The 24,127-nt window shown below is 40.9% G+C and overlaps 1 long non-coding RNA gene across 1 annotated transcript; it reads left to right on the top strand.

Moving 5' to 3' along the window:
- Positions 1-150: 150 nt before the first annotated feature.
- Positions 151-23,776, top strand: LOC128115144 (uncharacterized). The gene is made up of 3 exons (XR_008220024.1): positions 151-194; positions 15,261-15,412; positions 22,801-23,776. It is a non-coding gene; the product is annotated as an uncharacterized LOC128115144 (long non-coding RNA).
- Positions 23,777-24,127: the final 351 nt, after the last annotated feature.

The following is a 24,127-nucleotide window of genomic DNA, read 5'->3' as shown; positions in this document are numbered from 1 at the left end:
AAAAATAAGCAAGTTCATCAATTTCATTAGTATTCAAAATTGTTTTTATCTTTAAAAAATGGTAAAATTATGTGCATATCAAGTAATTGTCTCAAAATTGCTTTTCAAAACAGTAATTGTTTGATCTGTGTACCTTTTTTGTATACCTACAGACCCAAGTTTACCAGTAGAAGAGAAGCCTTGATCTATCTCAAGTAAGTACCTTGATTCATGATGTATCTAAGAGAGAAAAGTGATATTACAAACATCCTCTTATCAGAGTAAGGTAAAGCTGAGACTGGTCCATTAGTTCAAATATTTACCCTAAAGCATATAGACTTAGCACAAGGCATTGCTGTAGATATTCATTAAAAACCAGATGTAATGAGAGAGGGGGAAAGAATGAGAAATATGAGTGAAAAAAAACACAAAGAAAAAGAAACAGAGAAGAGTAGCAGAAAAGGAATATCTGAAAACGCGGGCAGAGGTGTTACGGTTCTTAGCTTCTCACCTATTTACCTATCTCTTGTTTTGTCTTTATTCTGGCCATGGTTTCATCAGGGTATTGGGACATCACTAGCAGAGACTGAAGTTTGGCTCTAAGTTGATAAGACAAGGCAGTGCACTAATATACCCCATTGTTCTTCCATGAAGGACGCAATGGTCCTTACCGTTGATGGTAGCAAATACGGCAGTGGATGCAAGGATGCTGTAGTCATCACATCATGGTGAGGGAACTTCTCTGTATGAGTAAAATTTGGTCTCATGTGGGAGCCCACAGAGGTTTCCTAGTGAGATCTGAGCTTGCTTTACCCAGCAGGGCTGCATAAAGGGATGGATTGACTACGTGCTTAGTTACCAGGTGTTTGGAAGGGTCTGCACTTGGCTATGCTAGGGGGAGGTCTTTTGCTCTACTCCTTGGCATTCCTTTAAAAAGCCTTTAGAAAAGACAGAAGGGGCTGGTAGATTAGGATCCAGGCCATCCTGAAGCTATCCTCTTTCTCTCTCTCTCTCTCTCTCTCTCTCTCTCTCTCTCTCTCTCTCTCTCTCTCTCTCTCTCTCTCTCCTCTCTATATTTCTATCTGAATCTCTTAGCCCTCACTCCTCAAGGGAACCCTGGGGGAAAAAAGTGGGGGCAAGCCCCCTACAGTCTCAGAAGTCAAGGTCAATGAAGAGAAGTCTTAAAAGGAGAAATGAGCTATATTTGGGGCTAGATCGGGGATGCAAGAGGCCTTGATGAGTGATTTCTTATATACCTGGTCAGTAAAGAAGCTCAAAATATGATAAATGACCACTCCAACTACTGTGGTCTGTACCCAGTCTTCTTGGCTACACAGCCTGTCTCCCTGACCACAAAACTCTTCTGCATGTCAATACTATTGTGTTTGTTCTAGATTGTTTATACTCTTTGACGATTTTTCTGTAGTGTATTCTTATTTCCCAAAGACAAGTATAAGTTCTTTAAACAAAAGAATTTGTGTTGATTTCCCTCTGGAATTTATCTAGTGCCAAGAATATCTTGTGATTGATGAATTATATGCAGTTATACCCTTGGAATCCAGCTGAAAATTCTTAGCAGTTTATGGCTCAGGACAAATTTGAAATCATCCTCTCCAATTTTATTTTTTAACTTAACAGGTAAATTGCCCATCATCTCAGGTCTTCGGAGCTAAGGGCATCTACTTTCATCCCATTTCCTTGGCTGAGGTGTGAGGGTTGTGCCCATCAAGAACTGGGCTACTGTAATATCGTTCTGACCCAAGCTGACATCAGTGAGTGATCCTTGAGGCACAAGGCCCTTTGCAGTATTTTTCTGTTAGCAGCATTTCACTTTTCATTTAGTTTTCATTGTCTACTAACTGGGATATTGCATTGCTGAGACCTAAGATTAGTTCCTTACAGAAGAACGGGTAGGAGTTTATAGCAGGCTCTGCTAGAATCATTACCCATTCTTCTCCTAGCGCTGCCTGGACCAAATGCCTTGATTCGTGACTGTCTGCAAAAAGGCAATGCTCAAATCCATAAGCCTACTCTTTAAGATGTATCTTTCTAGATGGGGAAGAGAAAGTAGAAAATGTTGCCTTTACAGCTATTTCAGTAAAGTGACCCGAGAACAGAAAGGGCTCACAATAGGGATTTGCTGAAGGAAAGTGTGAATTGTGGTGTTTTCAGAATTCTCCATAAAGGAGATGTCATTCCCCAAAGACTGGCCTTCTGCCAAAGGCAATTTCCTTGTACTTAATTCTCTGCCACCTTTTTTTTCTTTCAAAAGTCACCAATTCTCACATATGTTTATTCTCCTAGGCTTCTGATTCATTCCTGAGTCCCTTACAACTGCCTCTGTGTAGGTTAAAATTAATGAGAAACTGGGATGAAGAGTGGACAGAATGTCCTAAAGCACAGGGCTAGTAGCTTCTAAGCCTCAATTTGATGTCTCCATGTAAAAGAGACCTTGAAAAGTTGGTAAAAAGTCCTCAAACAGCCCAGGTCTCTAGTGAAAAATGACCTTCTTTCTTGTGGCAGAAATGATCACATTTTGTACCTCTCTCATACCATAAGCTTGATAGTCTGTGTGGTGATATATTTTGTACCCTAATAAACTTGCCTGAGGATCAGAGGACAGAGCCAGCCACTAGATTAGACATAGAGGTCTTCCCCTCCTCTCTGGGACCCATTAGAACATTTGGGTCTAGAAATACCATCCAGCTGCTTCCTGACTTGAAAGAATCAGCAATGTTCAGTCTCCCTGTCCCTTTTTGGATATATTCTAAGTCCGTGTGGGCCCCTCCTGCATGCTTTTTGTGTTGCCTTTTCTAGCACAGTACTGAGTGCATGGTTATTCAAAAGATAAACTCAGGATGATCACCCAGTCTCTAGGCAAACCTAATCATTAGCTCTATGGATGGATATAGAATCGGGTTTTTTTTTTTTTTTGGACAGAGAAAAGATTTTGGGTTTAATTTACTACAATATTTTTACCAATCAGAAAATGAAGAAATTGAGGTATGGGCATGTTGAATAACTGTCCTAACATCAAACAGTTACTTAGCAACGAAACTCGTTACATTTTTTAGTTGTTTTGACTCTTAGAACTTCTCACGGGATTGGGGAAAAAGGAAGCAAATGTAAAAGAAAGGAGAAAATTAAATCACAAATTCTTTTCAGCTTTGCTTAGCCTTTTCTCTTGTCCTTTGTGAAAATTTAAATCAAAGATATTGGGCCAATTAGAACGCAGTACACAAACTAGAACAAGAGCACGTCTGAGGACAGGTTGAGAAGAATAGACTGTGTGGAGCAACCCTCCTCTCTGTTCCAGAGAAGTCCAATGCAATAATCCCACCAAGAGCATCAGCAAACATAATTTAGAATCAATTCAGGCAGTCCCTTGGTGTTTACAGATAAGTTCTGAGAAAGAGCGATTTCATCTCCAAGAGATGGAAGTGAAGGCCTGATATTACAAACCATTTAACTTTTTGGGGGGATTCTTAAGAGATGAGTTTGCATAAAAAAATTTATCCGTTTCTGTTTAATCTCATTATACCTATACCAAGTGGGCTTGGCCATTTTCATTGAAATTCTAAAACAAATGAAAATCATAGAGTGAATGGTGGCATGTTGCATGAATCCTCATTGGTCTTATAATAAATAAAATACATACCCAGAGCCAGATATCAGGGTAAATGCTGAATGATCAGAGGAAACAAGCCACAGCCACTTCTCACCTTGCCAACTCCTCAGCCGAAAGGGGAAGATCCTGTCTCCACGAATCCTCAGACTGGATGCCTCTGAGTCCTCAGCCAAAAGAGTCCTAAACTCCTGTCTCCTCCTGCCTGTATTCCTTTCTCTGCCCAGCCATAGTTCCTTTCTCAACCTACCTAGCAATTAAACAATTAAAGGCATGTGATTCCCAATGCTGGGATTAAAGATGTGTGTTACCACTGCCTGGCTCGCTCTCTCTCTCTCTCTCTCTCTCTCTCTCTCTCTCTCTCTCTCTCTCTCTCTCTCTCTCTCTCTGGTTTTTGGAGACACAGTTTCTCTGTGTAGCTTTGCACCTTTCCTGGAACTCACTCTGTAGCCCAGGCTGGTCTCGAACTCACAGAAATCCACCTGGCTCTGCCTCCCGAGTGCTGGGAATAAAGGCATGCACCAACCACCACCCGGCTCTGTTTCTCTTTTAGACTGGATTAATCTTGTGTAGTCCAGGGTGGCTTTGAACTCACAGAGATCCAGATAGATCTCTGCCTCCCAAGTGCTAGGATTAAAGGTGTGTGCCACCACTGCCTGACCTCTGTGTTTAATCTAGTGGTTGGCTCTGTCCTCTGATCTTCAGGCAAATTTTATTTGTTAGAGAACAAACAAAATATCACCACAGTGGCATTCATTAATAAACTCATAAACGTATTGGACACTTACTCTAAGCCAGTGGTTCTCGGCCTTCCTAATGCTGCAAACTTTTTAAATAGTTGTGGTGGTCCCCCAACCATAAGATTATTGTCTTTGCTTCTTCATTATTATAATTTTGCTACTGTTATGAATCATAATGTAAATATCTGTGTTTTCCAATGGTCTTAGGTGACCCCTGTGAAAGTTTTTGTTTGACCCCCCCCCTCCCCGAAGGTGTTGGGACCCACAGCTTGAGAATCAGTGCTCAAGCAGACTTTCTGCTAGCTGCTCAAGAAATGCAGTGGACCAGCTGCTCTCCTTGCAGTGCTCAAAATGCTAAGAAACCCGAACATCTGTTCTTCCCGGGTCTCTGCAGTCCTGGGATCCAGCCTCATTGGGAAATTTTGTTCATATTGGCTTGTCCACTGTTCTAGAGAGAAAATTAAAGTTACAGGTCTTGAAATGGAAGCATCTGCTAGAAAGCCTAGCTCCAGCTTCCTCACGAGCTCTACGGCTTTTGATGTACCTTTGATACCTAACAGACTTTTGTATCCATTATCGATTGATAACAGTCACCCTCCAAAATCACAAGACTGAGCAGAATAGTCACCAGTTATTAATTCTCAGAAGTGAGGTGTTAGCAGTGAGGACAACTTATCTGAGAACACCTGAAAGCCTGGTTTTGTGCTTATGTGAGACAGGAAACTCCAAAAACTCCTCGTCTATAGTGTTGGTTTAGATAATGTCATTAGAGTACGGACTACATGTCCTTTGTCAATGACAGTTGTTGTGATTAGTATTTTCCCTTTAATATTAGACTGACTCGTATGGACATTACCTTTGTCTGATGCCTCCTTTTGTCTCACACTGTAGAAAACTCTATTTTCTTAGATTGGACCACATTTTGATTATTGAAAGGGGTCTAGAATTGCTTTGTGATTATTGGACATTCTCTTTACAAACTCTAAAGAGCTCTTTGCTTATGACTCTACACGTTCTTTATTTGGGCTCTGTCTCTCAGCTACAGTGATGCTGGAGTACTCATCTTGCCCTTTGGTATGCACAGTAACTAAAGCTAACCATGGGCAGCATGGAAGTTGGTGACGTGGCTTCTATGGAAAATATATGGTGTATTATCACAGCTAATCCTCAGAACAACATGAAAAGTCATTTTCATTGTCCTTCTTCAACAGACACAAAAGTAGTGGACCAGAACAAAATTGTGTTTTCAGATTTTATGAGAGTTAAAAATACTCCTTTCCCTGTTCAAGTTCTCCCTCAAGTATTAATTAAGATATAGGTAAAAGGGACAGAAAGTAGAAAGTCAAATGCCAGGATTAATATTTATAAATGTGAGATGGTAGGGAAAAGAATGGAAATGCAATGCAAATAAGTGAGCTAAACACAGCGTGAGCTATGCAGTGCCCTGTCAGGAAGACTGACTAGAAGCAACTTTTTCCTTCAACATAATATTTTTATTAATTATTTGGGAACTTTGTCCAATGAACCCCAATAATACTCACTACCCATTCTTCCAAGGTTCACCCTCCCACCCTTGCATCCCCCCAAAAACCCCCCATCAAGTCCAATTTGTGTTGGCCATATACTCATTGGATCATGGCCAAACAACTTCTAAAGCAGTTTGCTTTCTTCCTTGCTTTGTGGCACAGCAGATCGAACCTTCCAGAGTAGATCACTTATAAAGAAGAAGCCCACACACATGCAAGTCCATAACCACAGCTGTGAAAGTCACAATGCAGAAACATGAAGAGGCAAGGCAGCGTGACTGCTCTAAACAATTATAGCTTCTCGACTATCAAATGGAAGCACTAGATGAAGAATCCAAGGTTTTCAGGTAAAAATGAACAGTGCCCTGAAAGAGGCAAACAGGTTAAGCTCATCCAGGAAATAGAAAAGTCAGCAACATATTGGGAGAAAAGTCAGCAACACAGACAAGAACATCAGCAACAGTGATTGATTGAGGGGTGGATGTGCATGCATGTACTGAATATCTCACTGAATAGATAAACAATATGCAAGTTTCTCATCAAGTTAAGGAACCTTATCCAGAATAGACCACATCCTAGGTTACAAATAAAGCTTACCAAGTACAAAACAGGTAAAAATAACTTCTGCTAATTTATCGAACAGTAGTCAAAGTGCAAAAGAAATTATTAAATCAATAACAGGAAAAGCTGTAGAACTACACAAATACATAGGAGCTTAATAATACATTTCCGAATTACTGGTCATTGAAGAATCAAGGAGGAAATTAAAACATCCCTAGAATCAAATGAAAATGAAAACCAGAACTTTTAAGAAACAGAAAATGCAGTAATAAGAGGCATGTTTGCAGCACTGAATGTTTATAACAAGAGTCAGAAAGATCCTGCATAAATAACCTAATGATGTGCCTCAAGTCCTAGAAAAGCAAGAAATAATAAATGTTAGGGCAGGAATCTATGAAATAGAGGACTAAAAAAAATGCATAGAATCAGTCAAAGAGTTGTTCTTTTTTTTTTAAGAAAAAAAAATATTGACGAAGCTCTGACTAAAGCAACTAAAAAGAAGTGTGAAAAGACACAAATTCATAAAATTAGAAATAAATGGGGGATATTAATGATAGATTCCAGAAGACATTAGAGAGCACTTGAGAAGTCATATTCTAAAAAAATTCTAGGAAATCTAGTCAAAGTAGATAAGTTCCTGCACACATATGACCTACTAAAACCAAGAGGCTTTAAACTACTTAAACAGATCTATCACAACCAGTAAGATTGAAACAGGAATAGCTTTCAAAGGAAAAAGCAATATTTTCCTCAATCGGGTTGTGGAGACTTGGTGGATAATGTGCTTTCCACAGTCTTGAGTGCCAGAGTTCAGATCCGTGCCACTCATATCAAAGCAGAGCGGATGTGGCAACTGCTCATCACCCCAGCCCTGGAGAGGCAGAGACAGGATCCCTGACTTGCTGAAATTGGTGAGCTCCGGGTTCAGAAAGAGACCCTGCCTTGATCAATAGGAGTGATCAAGGAAGACACCCAAGGTCACTTTTGGTCCTCCACACGTACATGCACCAAACCTATACAAATGTGTGTATATACATATTTGTACACCAAAGACAAGAGAGAAAACAAAAGGCTCTTTGCCTTTACATTTCTGTAATGTTCAGAAAACCTGGATGCTGTGAAATGATATGTGGCTATGGAAAAGGCAACATATATGCTTCTCTCCTACCTTACAGTTAGGAAATGGAGTATTTCTGATACTTATAGATCTGGGTCCAATGGCACTGTCTTGATCATGAGCAATAGGGAAAATCCTCAGAGGCTATGAAATGCTTCTTGAACAATGTCCTGCCTATGTCTTTGGCTTTTTAAATTAATCACACAGTCTTCAGACAGTTGTGCCATACAGGGAGAACAGAATTGGGGATATTAGAGGAGGAGGCTTTTGAGGGTGAAGTGACCTAGCTGAGGCACAAGTAGGTAAATTCCAGAGATGAAATTCATGTCAGTGTGATCTATTCTGGAATTGGTGATGCTTTTACAGAAGAGCATTCATTCTATACTTACCCATTTAAACCCTCCATTTATTGGTATTCTAAGCAAGAAATAAATTAAAAATACAAATGGGTCTTTGACAAAGGTCTACCATGCGTCCAAGACACACACAGAGCTTCTGCTATGCCGTTCTCCCTCTCGAGTGCAGAGGATGAAGAGAGAATTGTTCAGAATCATCAGACAAGCATGATTCAGTGACAGCATTCTCTCTCTGTGGGCTTCCTGTGAGTTTTCAAAGCAGAGGGGGTGCAGTTCTCTTCACAGGTTGGCATTCTGGGTCATCAGCTTCTCAGCTGTGGCAACTGGACTTGCTGGAGTGCAAGAAAAGCTGGAAATTAATACACCTCCTGGTGTCGGCCTCCTACCATGACCCTAGTATGCTGGCCAGAAGGGGACTGCGGACACACTTTGTAAATCACCCAATGCCAGATCAATGAGCTATGTGGTCAGATCTTATGGTGAAAGGGCTCTTGGGAAAGCACCGGGTGGCTTTATAGTGTTCCCTTCTTGGAAATGGAATATTGAGATATTCCTGTCTTCACTACCTACTTGTGTTTCACATAGTTGAACAAAAATGTTAAGCAGCCAGCTCAAACATCCTGCTAACAGGAATGGACCCTCATGTTCCTGTACAGAGGCATAAGGCCCCGGGTAGAATAGTGTTACCCATATGTTCATGCACACACAGAAACACTCGCACATGCACACCTTCTCCATCTCTGGAAATGTCATCTTTATACTTCCTTTTTATGCTTTTTGCGGGAGGCTTATACCATAGCACGTGCCTGGTTGGGACTGAGGGACAAACAGCAACATTGTGAGGAAAACATTGTTAGCCCTAATGCCACCGGGAAGGGAAGTAAGGAAAAGAAAGCTGCCCCTCAGCCTGAGTGGATCAGGAACACATGACTGTCATCTAACAGGACCTGGGAGCTCCACATCCAATCTTGTGTGTAGAAAGTTATCCTGCAGCCTCACTAGTGAAAAAGCACTAAGCTAGGATGATTCCTTATACTGAGTAGTCCTTCCCTGTCTCCAATCTAGAAAGCTCTCAAACCCCCAGAAAGGATGCGAGCCTGGGAACACTTAAACGCTGGCAGGAAGCTACCAATCCAATGCTGAATTGTCCCAGAAAGAATGAGACACCTGGGATATAGTGAAGCCCTATGGCAGTGCCTCCCCGACCCCAAGAAAATAAAATACTCAAAATAGGCATAGGTAGACATTGTTTCTTTTCAAAGAAAATAAGAAAAAAAGCTGAGAAAAGATAAGCTGGGTATATAGCAAAATGCTGGTTTGCTATCTCTTGCAATTTCCTCAAGCATTATAGACCGCCAAGACCGCTTGTTTAATAAAGCCTGGCTTTGTACTACAGCATCAAGATGGCCTCATCATTAGTGCAGAGAAGCAGGACACTTTGTTCCAGTGCTGTCTCTCTGGTACATTGAAACCCATTTTCACTGGCAGGAGTAACTAATTCTCAGTCCCCTTTCCCTTCCCTTTTTTGTTTCTTTTCTTCTTTTTGTCTTTCTCTCTATTCGGACCTAAAAGTTATAGCTGTTTATTGATGTTCTTTCTTCCCCTTAAATCTTTGTTCTTCTTGGGACTGAGGAGACAGTTGAAGGGACAAAGTGCTTACTGTCCAAACATGGGGACCAGCTAGCATCCCCAAACCATGTGAAAGCAGGGTAAGTGTGGCAGCCAGCCTGGAATCCCAGCACTCACCTGGAAGGGGATTCCTGGGGCAAGCTGGCCTCCTGGCCAGCAAGAACTGCTTCAGGGATACACCATGCCCTAGCAAATAAAATGGAAAGCTGCAGCAGAAAATGCCAGGTATAAACTTTGAGCATAAGCATGTGCATGTGCCAACACACTTGCATGCATGCATAAACACGTACTGCATATACATGCACACACAAAAATAAATACGATTTGGAAACAAAAGCTTGTCTGTACATTTCCACTGGTGAGCTTTCTTAGTTCCCAAAGGCCAATATCATCTCCCCAAAGAAGTAGATTATCAGGGTCTTGGCAAAAGAGTTTGGCATTAGAAACTTCTTTGAGAGATAGACATTCAAAAGCAGCAAAAGACAAAACAAATGACTGATAGGTAGGTGTATTTCCTCAATCAATTTATCAGTTGATCAATAAAAGCTATCATAGACCACTAACATCTTAGCGTTCATCCATCCATCCAAACACACACACACACACACACACACACACACACACACACACACACACACAAACAAAACAAAACTAAAAATGATGATGAAAAAGAATCAGAGTTGGAGGAGTTCTTAACATTTCCTAGGTGGTTAAATGTCACTTCTTGTCATCATATGGGTACCCTAGGAGATGAGGAATTTCTGGGCACTAAGGGGAAAACACGGCCGTGAGGGTTGTGATTGCTGGGTTGATGGTGGCTCCAGCAACACTCATCATTAGCTATGCTATTTCATCCTGTGGAGCGGTGGTTCTCAACCTTCCTAGTGCTGCTAACCTTTAATACCTTTCCTCATGCTGTGGTGACCTCCAGCCGTAAAATTACTTTCATTGCTACTTCATAATTGTAAGTTTGCTATTGTTAAGAATCATAATTTGAATATCTGCATTTTTGGTGGTCTTGAGAGACCCCTGTGAAAGTGTCGCTCAACCACACCAAAGGGGTCCTGACCCACAGGTTGAGAACCACTGCTATAAAGGAACTACCTGAGTAGTATTTACCCAGAATTGGATTTTACAGAACAACCTTTGGACTCAGAATCCTTTTCTAGTTCTCCCAGATGGCATTGTCTTTAGGAGAAAGGTCTCTCTGCTTGCTAGTTTTTCTTGCCTTCTTTTTTTATGTAGTTAAAAAACATTGTTTAGTTTTAAAATTGACATGCAGGTATTTTACTGTTATCTAATCACAATTATAGGCAAATAACTAAACAGTTGCTTAACATATTATAAATGCTAAGAAATTGGAAATAGATATTGATGACAAAAAGCTCACTCTTTACGTTATTGAAATTAAAATATTTATTAGCAAGTGATAAAACTATTTTGAAGTAACATGCTTAAAAAGCGGGAATCCAGCTCTCAAAATTGATAAAAATGAAGGGGGAAATGGATGAAATTCAGGGTGTGTTTGTTGTGTATCCACCCATCCATATTCCTTACTTCATTCATAGTACATTTGGGCCTAAAACTCTGAGATGCTTGAGAATCACAGGGATGAGTTCCTCACTGAAAGAAAATGTAGGGGCTCGAGGGAGGCCTTAGCGGGTATGAAGGTTTGCTGTGTAAGCATGAAGATTTGAGTTTGTGGCACCACAGAGATGCCAGGCATGACTGCTGGAGAGTGATAAAGTAGCATACCTGATATTCCTCTAGTGCATGTCATACACACACACACACACACACACTATAAAAATTAAACACACACTATAATCTATATATACTATATGTAATCTATATATACTATGTAATCTATATAGTATTATAGCTATACTTATGTATTTTGTCCTTTATGAAACAGACAGTGGGACATTTCTGGGTACCTAGATGTCTAGATCTGATTTCACTTTTATTCTGTAAATAGCCCTGAAGATTCAAGAAAGTTTCTGTATGTATTTTCATGTATTCAAAACTGCTAGCTACACAAAAGTGGATGCATATCTCCATCTCTGTGCTAATAGAGTACCAAATTTCTATTCATTGACATCTCTGCTACAGGCTTAATAAAGCACTTGCATGTTATTAACAGAGAAATGAAGAAATTGAATAAGATGTTGGGAGGTTCACCAACTCAGAGATGGAATTTGAATACATTTGGAAGAGATGTTTGTATAATTAGTCTTTTTACTCTGGTATCTATGGAAACAAATATATATACATATATATATCCCCAAAATAGATCATTGTGTCCTTGACATTAGCTCAGCACACTGCCAATTTCTCCACAACACCTTCACATTTTCAGGATCTGAAGCCAATGTCTCCTCCCTGGAGGACAACCATCCTGAGGAAGAATGTCCTAAATATTATTGATAATTTGATCCAATTAGACACCCCCCCACTCCAAGCCACATGAGTTCACTGCCTTGTTTTCAGGTCTTCCAAAAAGACCTGAATTTAAACCACCAGCATTTTAAAGACTAAAATGTGAAACTGTTACAACAGAAATCCCTTATTGGATAATTTGGGGACCCAAAAGTCTGAAACTTTCAAGACAGTTCAGCAGGCTGAGAACCCAAGGTAGAGCTGATTTGGTAGCTTAAGTCTGTGAGCAGTTTGGAGGTAGAATATCTTCCTCTTGTGGGTCTTCAGTCTTTTCTCCCAAAGTCCTTTAGCTGACTAGTTGAGACTCACTTAAATTATGGAACATAATGTTTTATTCAATGTCTACTGATTTAAAAGTTAATTACGTCTTTTAAAATGCCTCTACAGCAATAGCTAGACACGTTTGACCTGACAACTGGATACCACAGCCTAGCTAAGTTGATGCTCTCCACCCTAAATTAACCATTGTATATTTCTATAAAGGCTCATCTTATTTAGATAAGCCTTTCTGAAGTCTGTTAAGCAAGCATTGTGGGGAAGGAAGTTTTTCTGACTTGGTCTAACCAAGGTCATTGAATTGAAGTTAAGCCATGTCTTGGGTTACTATTATCTTTATTTTGCTCTAATTATTTTTCTAGCATTCCTGCGCATATTGGCAAAGAGGATAAAGTGAATATGTCCTGTCCATATAAAACTAAAATATTATCTTACTACACTTACTGAGAGTGTAGCAAGAGAATTTTTCTAATTCCATAGAGCTCAGCCACTGTTTGGCAGTAATGCCTGAGTGTATGAGTCAGGAGAACTTAGAGAAATTTACTTTCTTTTAAGGGTGACAGCCTGAATTTCACTCACATCACAGAAATAAAAATATTTGATTCAGACACAGTGCAGTACACTCGAATTTAACGTTTTAATTTGACTGTTCCTCTTACAATGAATAATGAACCAAATCCAGTGTGTGGAAACATATGGTAATGTCTCTCACACAAAACTTCTGTCTCTCACTGACTGTGAAAGTTAATAACAATAAAAACAGCTTTGTGGTGTTTTTAATAGTTTACATAATTGTTCCACATGTATCATTTCATGAGAATTTCACAAAAGCCCCATGAGATGCCAGGAATATTACTGTCCTTTTGTAGTTAGGGAAATTGAGGCTTGAGCTGGCTAACTGGTCAACCAAGTACCACATCATGGGCTGGTAGTCTTAAGCCCTGCAGCAGATCCAAGTTGTATCTGTCCCTTCTAGTGCTTAATTGACTACATAGAGGTGCCATGGCTCTATCATTCAGCTCTCTTAAAGACTAATTTAAAATACTTTAAACCACAAAGACCACATGTGCTTATTTTCAGAAATAAAAGAGGAACATGTGAGTGATTCCATGTCCAGGCTACAGATTGGATGCCGGCAACCCAAAGGAAAGGAGAGCCAGCTAAGGTTATAACCTCAGGCAGGGAAAAAGGTTCAGGCTGGGGTCATTTGAGCTGAGGTCACTGAATCATCTGTTTACGTTGCATGAAAAGACAGGAGAAACATTTTTTTCAGTGTTTCCTTGGTTGGCTAATGAGTTGGCTCATTCAAAAGACATCCATATCTCAATGTTCTCTTCAGCAGGCTCTCACCTCTCAGCAGTGTGGTCAGTCTCGGTTGTCATGTACAGATCTAATGTTTCACCTGTACTAGGTGGAGCTACTGCCTCAATCTTCCATAGATACTGTATCCATTCATGGCTTATATTAAGTCCTCACATTGGTAAACTGGAGCAGTTTGGGAATAGAAATCCACACCTCTGTGAAATGATGTTCAAAGACTGCTCTGCCAAGCTGACCTGGCTTTGTTCCAAGATTCCATCTAATGTGACATCTTATGGTCTTTATGGTGTTGAGCTGATGAAATAAAGAAGTTGCTGTTTTTCAATGGTATATACTGAGAGCTTCCCATGCCCTGATCAGAGAACATGGCACGGTTTTATTCATTTAATGAAAAAAAAATAAGACAACTTAGGCTATTATGATTTTTATTTTGTAGATGGATAAACTGAATCATGGAGAAGTCAACTGACCTGCAATTATAATCTAGTGTTGAGAAATTCAATATCATAAAACCAGACAATTGTAGCTACAGATTTAGGATCTTAGCAGGACATAAAAATCCATCTGTAGGCATGGCTACAAAACTTTGTTTGAGCGTGTCCCCCACCTCCCCTTTTTAAATTCCAGTATAGTTCTTCTAAATAAGGTATCTATACTTCTTAAATGATAATACAGGGCATTTAAATTTCAGGTCAACAACAAATGCCATTTTTCTTTGGAGCCAGGGTCTCACTATGTAGTAGCCCTGGTTGGTCTGGAACTATGTAGACCTGGCCAGCCTTGACCTCATAGAGGTCTGCCTGCCTCTGGCTCTCAAGTGCAGGAATTAAAGTTGTACACCACCATACCCCGTCTAACAAATACCTTTATTAGAATAAATGCAATACACAGCTACTGTGGGATATCTTTCTGTATGCTGTGAATATGTGTTGCTCTGTTTGGTTGATAAATAAAGATGTTTGGCCAATGGCGAGGCAGAATAAGGTTAGGCAGGACATTTGAACTGAAGAGATGGGAGAGGAAAGGAAAGTGAGAGGAGACACCAGCCTGCCACCCAAAGAGCAACAAGATGCTAGCAGACCTATAATGCCACAGCCACATGGCAACATATAGATTAATAGAAATGGGTTGAGCTAAGTTATAAGAGCTAGCTAACAAAAATCCTGACCCATAGGCTGTACAGTTTGTAAATAATATAAGCCTCTGTGTGTTTACTTGGGATCAAGCATCTGTGTGAAGCAGGTGGGAGAGATTCATCCTGACCATGGGGTCAGGCAGGACAGGAGAAACTTCCAGCTACACATAGCATTTTGTAGATACTTATTCTAAAAAATGTGTCAGTTATCTGAAGTTCAAAATTAACTTAGTGTTCTGTATTTTGTTTGGGAATCTCAGCCTCTGCCCATTATAACCACTGTTGATGAGCCCAATCCTTGCTACATAGATGCTAGAATAGTTACTTTCCCAATTACTGTGATCAATCGCCTGACAGGAAGCAATGTTGGGTGGGAGGTTAATTTTTGTAGTTAACATGGGTACAGTTCATCATGTCAGGGAAGGCGTGGCAGAGTTCATGGCAGCAGGAGCATGGTGTTAGGACTGGCAGTCATATCTGGAAAGACCAGAAAGCAGAGAGCAGGGAATGATGGTCCTCAACTGACTTTTTAATTCTTCTCTTTACATTCACTCCAGGACTCAAAGTCACAAGATGGTTTGTTCTGCCTTCCACGTGTATTATGTCTGCTCAGTCAATGTTCTATGAAAATCTTCTCAAAGATGGCGCCTCGAGGTGTGTCCTCCAGTTGATTCCAAATCCAGTTAATAATGAAGGTCAATCCTCACAGGTATAAGCTCTACTTTCTCATATTTACTTCATAATCTCATAAATTAACCTCTTCTGGCTATTTACAACCAAATTAAGCACGACAAGTGCTCTTAGAATTGGAACATGGAAGTGTACTTGTTGCAATTAGACTATCTTGGTATTGTATTGCTCAATTAATATAGGTAACACTAAGTAAGCTAAATTCTCCAGGGTTTCTTCATTGGCCTGCATTTTAAAAGTGTGGCTTTCAAAACATCTCCCCAAGGTTGGCATCTGACCTATCTATGTCTGTGGTGCATTTGGCTAAGGAGAGAAGCAGAAGAATAAGGTCAGAGAGGAGTGAGAGTTTTTGTGATTACTCATGGCCCCTGATCTGGAGGAGATGCATGCTTGGGAGAGAGGAGAGGGGATCCACCAGAGTTGATGCTGGCACATGGACATGTTTAAAAACTTCATTCTGAAAATATTTCTGACTTTTCAGAGGAAAGAAGGAAAATGTAATTGCAGAAGTGGAAGATTAGTTTCCTGTCACATCTCAAACCTTCCCAACCTAGATAATTAAATTATACCTTCCAACAGAGCATACAAACACAATCTCAGGTGCTAATCTCCACATAATCAAGCGTTCTATTATTAATGCCCTCTTCCCTTTTCTTGCCTTAATTGCTCATTGTTCTACATGTGGCATTGATTAGGAGTAAGAAGAGTGTGTTCTGTCTAGTTGGCTTGTGGGGAAAGTGGCTATAAAAAGGCATTGAATCAGAAAGCAAGCTCTATCCAGCTGTGAAGTGATGTGTGGGGGGTCTATGTTGGAGGAAGCAACGCCAGCCAGCTTGTTTAGTTTGAAATAACAGCATAAAGTTCCATATTTGCCTGTGAAGCAAGCCTTCTTGATCAAACATGGTCCCAAATCTAGAAGGAGCTTTTCACATCAAAGATTTACACAGAACTTTACAGTTTGTACCATATTTTTATGAAAGTGTCAGCTTGACTCATTTGAACCATATATCTGTCAGTTGAATGTTTTACCCAGACTTTGCACATGCAAAGGGGGGGCTCAGCAACATTCAGTGACACTTGCTAAGTTACAGCGCTCTACAATGAAGGCAAGATCTGAACAGAGGCACTGCAATTTTAAGCTTGATGCTTCCCATATTATATCCCACTGTTTTCTGGTCAACAGTGGGCAATTTAATGTCATTCAGCAAATGCTTATTGAGCAAATACCACTTCCTGTACTCTAAGCTACTCACGGAGGAAGAAAAAGAAACATACAGGTAGTCAGGCAACTATAGAAAGAGATCTCTGCTTGACCCTGATGTATCCTATCACAGACACATGATGCTGAAGAAAGAGGAAAAGATGCTAAGGAGGAAAAGCTCTCTGGGAAGAGGGTGTGTTTCATTGGTCCTTTGAGAGAGAAAATACATGTGGTATACAAGAAAAGAGAAAGCAAACAACAGAGTCTTCAAGGAGTAGCATGGTGGAAACCATCTTAGGGCTGAGTAAGATCTTGAGGTGAACATGTGAGTCCATAAAAATCTATTAGTTTATGAGGCATGTGGGAAGCAAGATCAAAATGTAAGAATTTCATTATTTTTGCATGCAAGAAAAGTTCAACATTTCTCTAGAAGTTGCCATGGCATAAATTGGGTTCAAACTGGCCTTTTTTTTCTCAATTGAAACAAAATTTTATATAATTCTTATTTGATTGCATCATATATAACTATAACAAAAGCAATCTTACACCGAGACAAAAATATAACTATCAGATAGAGACCACTAAGCTTTTAAAAAAAATCTTTGAATTTTATGAACGTGTATAGCTTGTTTGAGTCATTCCCACCCTCTTCACTCTCAATCATCCTCCAACCCATTCCACTGAAGCCCTCCTTATTCCCAAAAAATCCTCCTCCAACTCTACCTTTCATGTCAGGGGGCAGGGACTACTGAATTTAATTAAGATTGCTTGCATAATCATGGATAAGAGATTACTTCGTGGAGCACAAACGACTTTTCAGTAGCTGTACCACCAATGAAATGACACCCCTCCCCAACAAACATTAGCTGCCAATGATCTTTTAGGAAGGGGTGGGGTCTTCTGTGACCCTTTCTGTGCACAATGAAATGACAGGCACACTCCTGTGCAGGTCTCACGTAAGCATCCACAGCTGTAGACATTCTCGAGGGCAATGGTTCTGTCATGTCCAGGAGATCTTTTCCTGGCACACTCTCTTGTCCTCTGGCTCTAGCATTCTTCCTGTCCCTCCTTCTGTGGCATTCCCTGAGCCTTGGAAGGCAGGGTAGCTAAGCACTCCATCACCATTTACTGTTGGCACTTTAGCTAGTTCTAAGGCTCTGCCTCAAGTGTTTCTGTAAGAAGCTTTTCTGAGGAAGGAGGGGAGGAGCATGGATCTACAGGTACAAATAAAAACATTAGACATCAGTTTAACAACATGTCCATTTAGCAAAACCACTACTAATAGGTACCCTTCTAGAGCCATTGACCTCTCCTGCTATGGTGCTTTTAAAGAAAATGGCCCCTATAGACTTACGAATTCGAATGCTTGGACCCCAGTTGGTGGAACTATTTGGGAAGGATTAGGAAGTATGGCCATGATGGAGGAGATGCGTCATAAGGGGGCAAAGCTTTACGATTTTAAAAGCTCATGTCATTCCCAGTAAGCTCTCTCACTCTCTGCCTCCTGCGTTTGTATCAGATGAAAGCTCTCACTACCGCTCCAAGGCCATGCTTGCTTGTCTGCTGCTATGCTCCCACACGTGGTCATGAACTCACCCTCTATAAATGTAAGCCCTGATAAAGGTGATCTGTGGTAAATTGCTTTGGTCCTTGTGTCTTCTCACAGCATTAAAAAAGTAACTAAGACACTGGCCATGGGCTGTTGGTCAGATTTAAAGTCCCAGGCATGGGTTCGTTACAGTGAGGCAAGCCTCAAATCTGATCAGAAGGAAGTTGATTCTCCCTTATCATAACCAAACCACTATTGATTCAATAAGCACACCTGGCCTAGGAGGTCAGTATTCTAGCTCAGAAGGAATACAACTGGAAAAGACTATTGATGACTTTCTACCCCCAGCAACATAGCCTCTTCTGGCACTATGCAAGTTAAACAACAGTAAGGGAGCCTCCAGCCCAGTTCCATCTTGGTTTCTTTGTGTTCTGCATCCAAAGTGTATGATTCAAGTCTTCAATAATAAATTCTTAGTATCAAATTCTGGTGAGCAACCAACCATAATGGCAAAAAATTGCATTTTTGGGGGGACCTCTTGGAGTTCATAGAAAACAGCCACTGAATACAACTGTTGGCCACTAACTATAAGTAGGAGTAGGATTTTGTGTGTCTATTTGGCATGTATATGCGCAGTGACCCATAATTAAAATCAAAATCACTTAGTTGCCAGTACCTAAGGCTTCTTATCCAGGGTGGAGCTTTCATTCTCTAAGATGCAGTCCAGGCAGTATCTTGATTATTTCAAATGTCAAAGCTGTGCTCTGTATGTCTACAACTTAAGTGTTCATTTGGAAAGACAAGGTTAATTAATCTGCCTGGTTTCTGGCTGTAGAATAACTGTGCGTGCCCCCTGAGGTTTCTCTTGCTGTCATCTGTTATTTCATTTTGCATTGTTGTTGTTTGGAGGGGGAAAGGAGAGTGTTAAGAGCAAGGAAATAATCTCCCGTGGATGCCTTGTGAATTGTGCCCTGTCCTGTCTGTGCTACCAGACTGACATGGCTTGCCATGCTTTAGTCTCTTCTCAACGACTAACCAGGGGAATTGAGAGGAGGTTTCAATTCTCAGCATTTAAGGTGGATGATGAAGCTGATGGAGAAAAGCATCTTTTTCTAGCTTCCCAAGATTCTATATCCATTCTCATGTCTTCCCCAAGTACAAGAGAACCTGCACATTCCCGTACCTATATGCAAATATTGCCTACTTCAATTATCAACCTCCGAAAGCAAGTGGCAGGGAGTCTAGACCCAATTCTATGGGTCCCAGGCTGCTGGGATATTTCACTGTGATTTCTGTAATCTAACATGGATAAAATGGGATCCACAATTTCTGAGATTTCCAATGACTCAGTTATTGATTAATTTTTGTTTATTTTGTATAGGCATCCAGCACTCTCACTCTCCCAAAGTATTGTGGTAGATTATTAGTAACTAAAGAAAGCAGAAAATAGTGAGCATAGGTTTTGATTTTATGCTGAAAACAATTCCTCATGTGATCTTTTGTTATTTTATGTTCTTAACTGTGCTTAGAGTTAAACCCACAGTTCTGTGCTAAGCACCTCCTCTGCGATTGAAACATATTTGCAGCCCATTTGTGGTTTCGATCTTAGATCTAACACTTAACCTTCCTGTGTCTCATTTTCTTAATCTACAATCAGTCCATTCATCTTCTAGCTATTAAATAAATTAAGATATATGTAAATTCCTGTATTTGGCACAGAATGAAAAGATCATAAATTTGGGTATTTTCTTTTTCATTTTTATGTTACAATATCCACCATTCATGGAATAACTGGTCATAGCTAGAATAAAGGGTGAGAATGATAAATGTTAATTATAGGTTCAATGAATGAAGCAACATGAAAATTAACATTTTGATGGAGACATGTCAAAAAAGAATTTACAAAACTGAGAGTACACTACCTTTTAATGTCTGTATGACATAAATCCTTTCATTCAAAAGCCTGGAGACCTCTTCTAATGGCAGGTTGTTTCACAGAATTTATAATATGGGTAACGGAGTTCTTTGAATCACCTGGCCTCACCACCTGTCACTTGCTCAGTATTGTTGACATGAGGGATCTGCTGACATCAGCAATCCCTCTCTACTACTGGTGAAAGTAGGACTTGGCTAGTTTCTGCCACACGTGTCCTAGTAAAATAAAAACCCATCTTAAAAAGACCAGTGCCATTTTTTCTTTCTTTCTGAGAGATGATATACTTCATATGCCCTTTATGAAACAAAATGAGTATATGTTATTTGTGTGATGCTTTTTTAAAGTCTCCTAAATTGGGATGGCAGTATAGGCTTTCATTCAAAGACACTCTCTCCTGCCTTACCTTACTATGGAAACCTAGATTTAAATTCCACTGACTTTTGCCTTCTATAGAAGTTATCATTTGCCTCAGTGCGCCTACAGGAAGCTCCTTATCCAATTCTGTCATCGTCTCTACTGTCCCTGTCAGTGTCTGAGTGTAGACCTCCGCCACCAGACCTCATCAAAATTCATCACCATAAGAACTTCTTAAAGAGTGCTTGCTGTTCTCCTAATGAACCTGAGTCCACTACACATCACCCAAGTCAGGTGGATCACAACCACCTAAAACTCCAGCTCCAGGGCATCCAATCCGTGTTCTGGCTTCCTCACACCACCACCACTCCACACACATGCACTAAATATTTTTAAAAATTTTAAGTGACCATCCAGTTCATTTTCCACCCACTTGTTAGCTTCCCAAATCCAGCTGTGTGCTTTAAGTACTATCAGGGTACATCAGAAGGTTTCCTGTCTCCTAGGAAGAGCACCAGAAAGCTGCTGAGTACTTGATACAGTCTCTATTTCCCTCCTACTAACCTTATAAGCTGCACTCCCACCATGGGCCCCAAGTACATTATTCCAACTAGTTGCATCCTTACCTGTTCCATATAAGCTGTGTATTTCAAATGATCCCCACTGTGCAGAACGTATTACCCAAATCTTCCCAGGGAGCACATCTTTATCTTTAAAAACAAATTTAAATCTTTATTGCATGTGTGTGTGTGTGTGTGTGTGTGTGTGTGTGTGTGTGTGTGTGTGTGTTGCCTATGTGAGATTATGTGCACCACATGCCTACAAGAGCGTGTGCCTGGAGAGGTCAGAAGAAGGCATCAGAGCCTTTGAAACTGAAGATACAAGTGGCTAGGAGCCAGCATGCGCATGCTGGGAACCCAGCTTGGGTCCTCTGAAGGAGTAACGTGCACTCAGTCTCTTCGACATCTCTCAGCCTACCTCTTCATCTTTCAAAAGACGATCTAAATCTTCCCTCATCATCAGCAGGTTGTCAAGCCATCTCTATCCGTTTGTACCACCATCTGCACCTACTTTGTGATGTTGTTTAACTGTGTGTGCTTTGATAATGAACAGGGACGATTACAGTCTAAATCACGTGCCGCCATTATATTGTATTATAATTCATGCAGACCTATTCCTTGACTGTTTTTACTGATTTATTTGTAGATTGTCTATGCCAGTCATTTGCCTTCCTTTTCTCTTCTATTGATAATATTTGAAAAATCAATTTGAAAGAGTTCTTTATGCATCCAGAAAATTGTAATCTTGGTGGCACACACCTGCCTACCCAAGCACAGGGGAGGCTGAGGGAGAGTTTAAGATGCTGGAAATGAGGCCATTAGTCCAGTGAAAGGCATGCTGGCGGTTAGCCTTCCTGGCTTCCAGGAAGCTGGGGGAAACTCTTCGCCAACACTCTGACTTGTGGCTGCCTATTCAGTCCCTTCCTCGTGTCTTCCTTCCAGTGTCTCATCTAGTGTGTGCAACTCTGTTTTCACTACTCTTTGTGTGTGCACACAGTGTGTAGCCACATGCTTTGGGTTAGAAATAAAAGTGATGGGGCTGGGGAGATGGCTCAGAGGTTAAGAGCACTGGCTGGTCTTCCACAGGTCCTGAGTTCAATTCCCAGCAACCACATGGTGGCTCACAACCATCTGTAATGAGAGGTGGTGCCCTCTTCTGGAGTGCAGAAAGAACACTGTACACATAAATAAATCAATCTTTAAAAAAAAAGAGGGAGAGAGAGAGAGAGAGAAAGTAAGAAAGAAAAGTGACAGTTGCCATTTATTGCCCATGCCCTGCTCACTAGACTCTAGAGTAGTGATTCTTAACCTGTGGGTTGAGACCCCTTTTGGGTCATGTGTCAGTTATCCTACATATCAGGTATTTATTTACATTACAATTCATAACAGCAAAATTAGAGTTATGAAGTAGCAATGAAAATAATTTTATGGTTGGGGTCACCACAACATGAGGAACTGTATTAAAGGGTTGCAGCATTAGGAAGGTGGAGAACCAGTGCCATAAGGAAACTATAAATCTAAGGCACATATCATTCACAACTGACATGAGAGAGGAGGCACAGAGACTCTGAACTGCTGAACTAATGAATGTGAAACCTGTTTCCAACATGTTAATATGATTCCACACCCCCCAGCCAAATCCTTGAGTGGGAGAGACACACTTGTAGCACATACATAAACGCAGAGTCAAGGTTTTCTGGTACCTAATATGGAAATAGCAACAATCTAAGAGAAGTGCTAGGAATTCTGGTAAAGTATATTCAGGGTTATGGTAACAAAACTGGCTTCTGAAATCTTCCTCCACCAGCTACAGCCAGGACTCGCCGTATGAACTGAAATTCAGAAGACAAGAGCCTCCATCCAAACATCACAGATTCCCGTCTTTGTGACCAAAGGAAAGTCACTTCCGGGTCAGGGTCTTGTCTGCAACGTTGGGAAACCATCTTGCTGTGTTTGGATCCTGAAGCCACGCCTGCCACGGTGTTTGTTTACAATCGTCATTTTTCTACGGAAGGAAAGCAGCACCGAGTGTACAAAGAGCGTTCCCAGTGTTTACTTCTGTTTCGTCACGGTTTTTAGCAAAGTGATTGTTTATTTCCGTGACTTAAGGGAAGAAAAAAGATAAAATCATCCTCCTTGAAATACAGGAATCGTTTCACAGCTTCACTTCCTCGCAACTGGGGTTTTCTCGCCAGGCTGTGAAGTTTCGCACCGCTTCTTCTGTGATTCGCTCCTGACTTGGACAGCAGGCCTGGTTTTCTGTGGGCGTGGACACGGTGCTCCTTTCCCGGAGAAGGGCTGACCGGAAAGAAATCGTGTCTCTCTCTGCTCTCCGTGCTAATCTCCAGAGTTAGCCTTGTCTCAGCCTTTGGGGAGGGTTTATGGGTGCTCTGAGACTATTTCCATTCTCACTCTGGGGGAGAAGTGATTTAAAATCTCTGCTTCCAAAATTGCCGTCGCCGTGGGACTTCTCTGTGGGGACTTTAGTGAGAGGGAAGTTCTGTGATTGATGGTGCCCACACAAAGAATTCTTGGAACTCTGAAGCAATACACCACCTGGTTAGTAAGCCGGAGATAGGAGGTCCGCTTGCTCACTGTAAATATGTCCTATTGAGCAGAACTAAAAACATCAACTGGAATCAGTGTCTTCCCTGGGCCCACGTGGTGGTACATGTCTGTAACCCCAACACACAAGAAGCCGAGACAGGAGGACCCCTGTGAGTTTGGAACCAGCTTCATCTACATAACAATTCCAGTGCAGTCAGTTACTTAGTGAAACCCCACTAAGTAACAGCCATACACATACGCACAAGCACAAGATATACACACATATGCCAAACGATACCCAAAGGAGAATCTCTCAATCTCAATCTCTCTCTCTCTCTCTCTCTCTCTCTCTCTCTCTCTCTCTCTCTCTCTCTCTCTCTCTCTCTCTCTCTCTCTCTCTCTCTCTCTCTCTCCCTGTCATTCTCTCTTCTATCTCTCTCTCTCTTTCTCTCCCCCTGTCATTCTCTCTTCTATCTCCTTCTCTCTCCTTTCTCTCATTCTGTCTGTCTCTCCTGTGTCTCCCCACTCCCCCCTCCTCTCCCTCTCTTTTGTTCCCCCCCATCCTTTCCTCCCCCACTGATAATGTC

Source organism: Peromyscus californicus, unplaced genomic scaffold (assembly GCF_007827085.1).
Source record: "Peromyscus californicus insignis strain IS unplaced genomic scaffold, ASM782708v3 Scaffold_1__1_contigs__length_55948999, whole genome shotgun sequence".
NCBI classification, from domain to species: Eukaryota; Metazoa; Chordata; class Mammalia; order Rodentia; family Cricetidae; genus Peromyscus; species Peromyscus californicus.
Note: the sequence above shows the minus strand (reverse complement) of the source record. Positions and strands in the feature narration are given on the sequence as shown.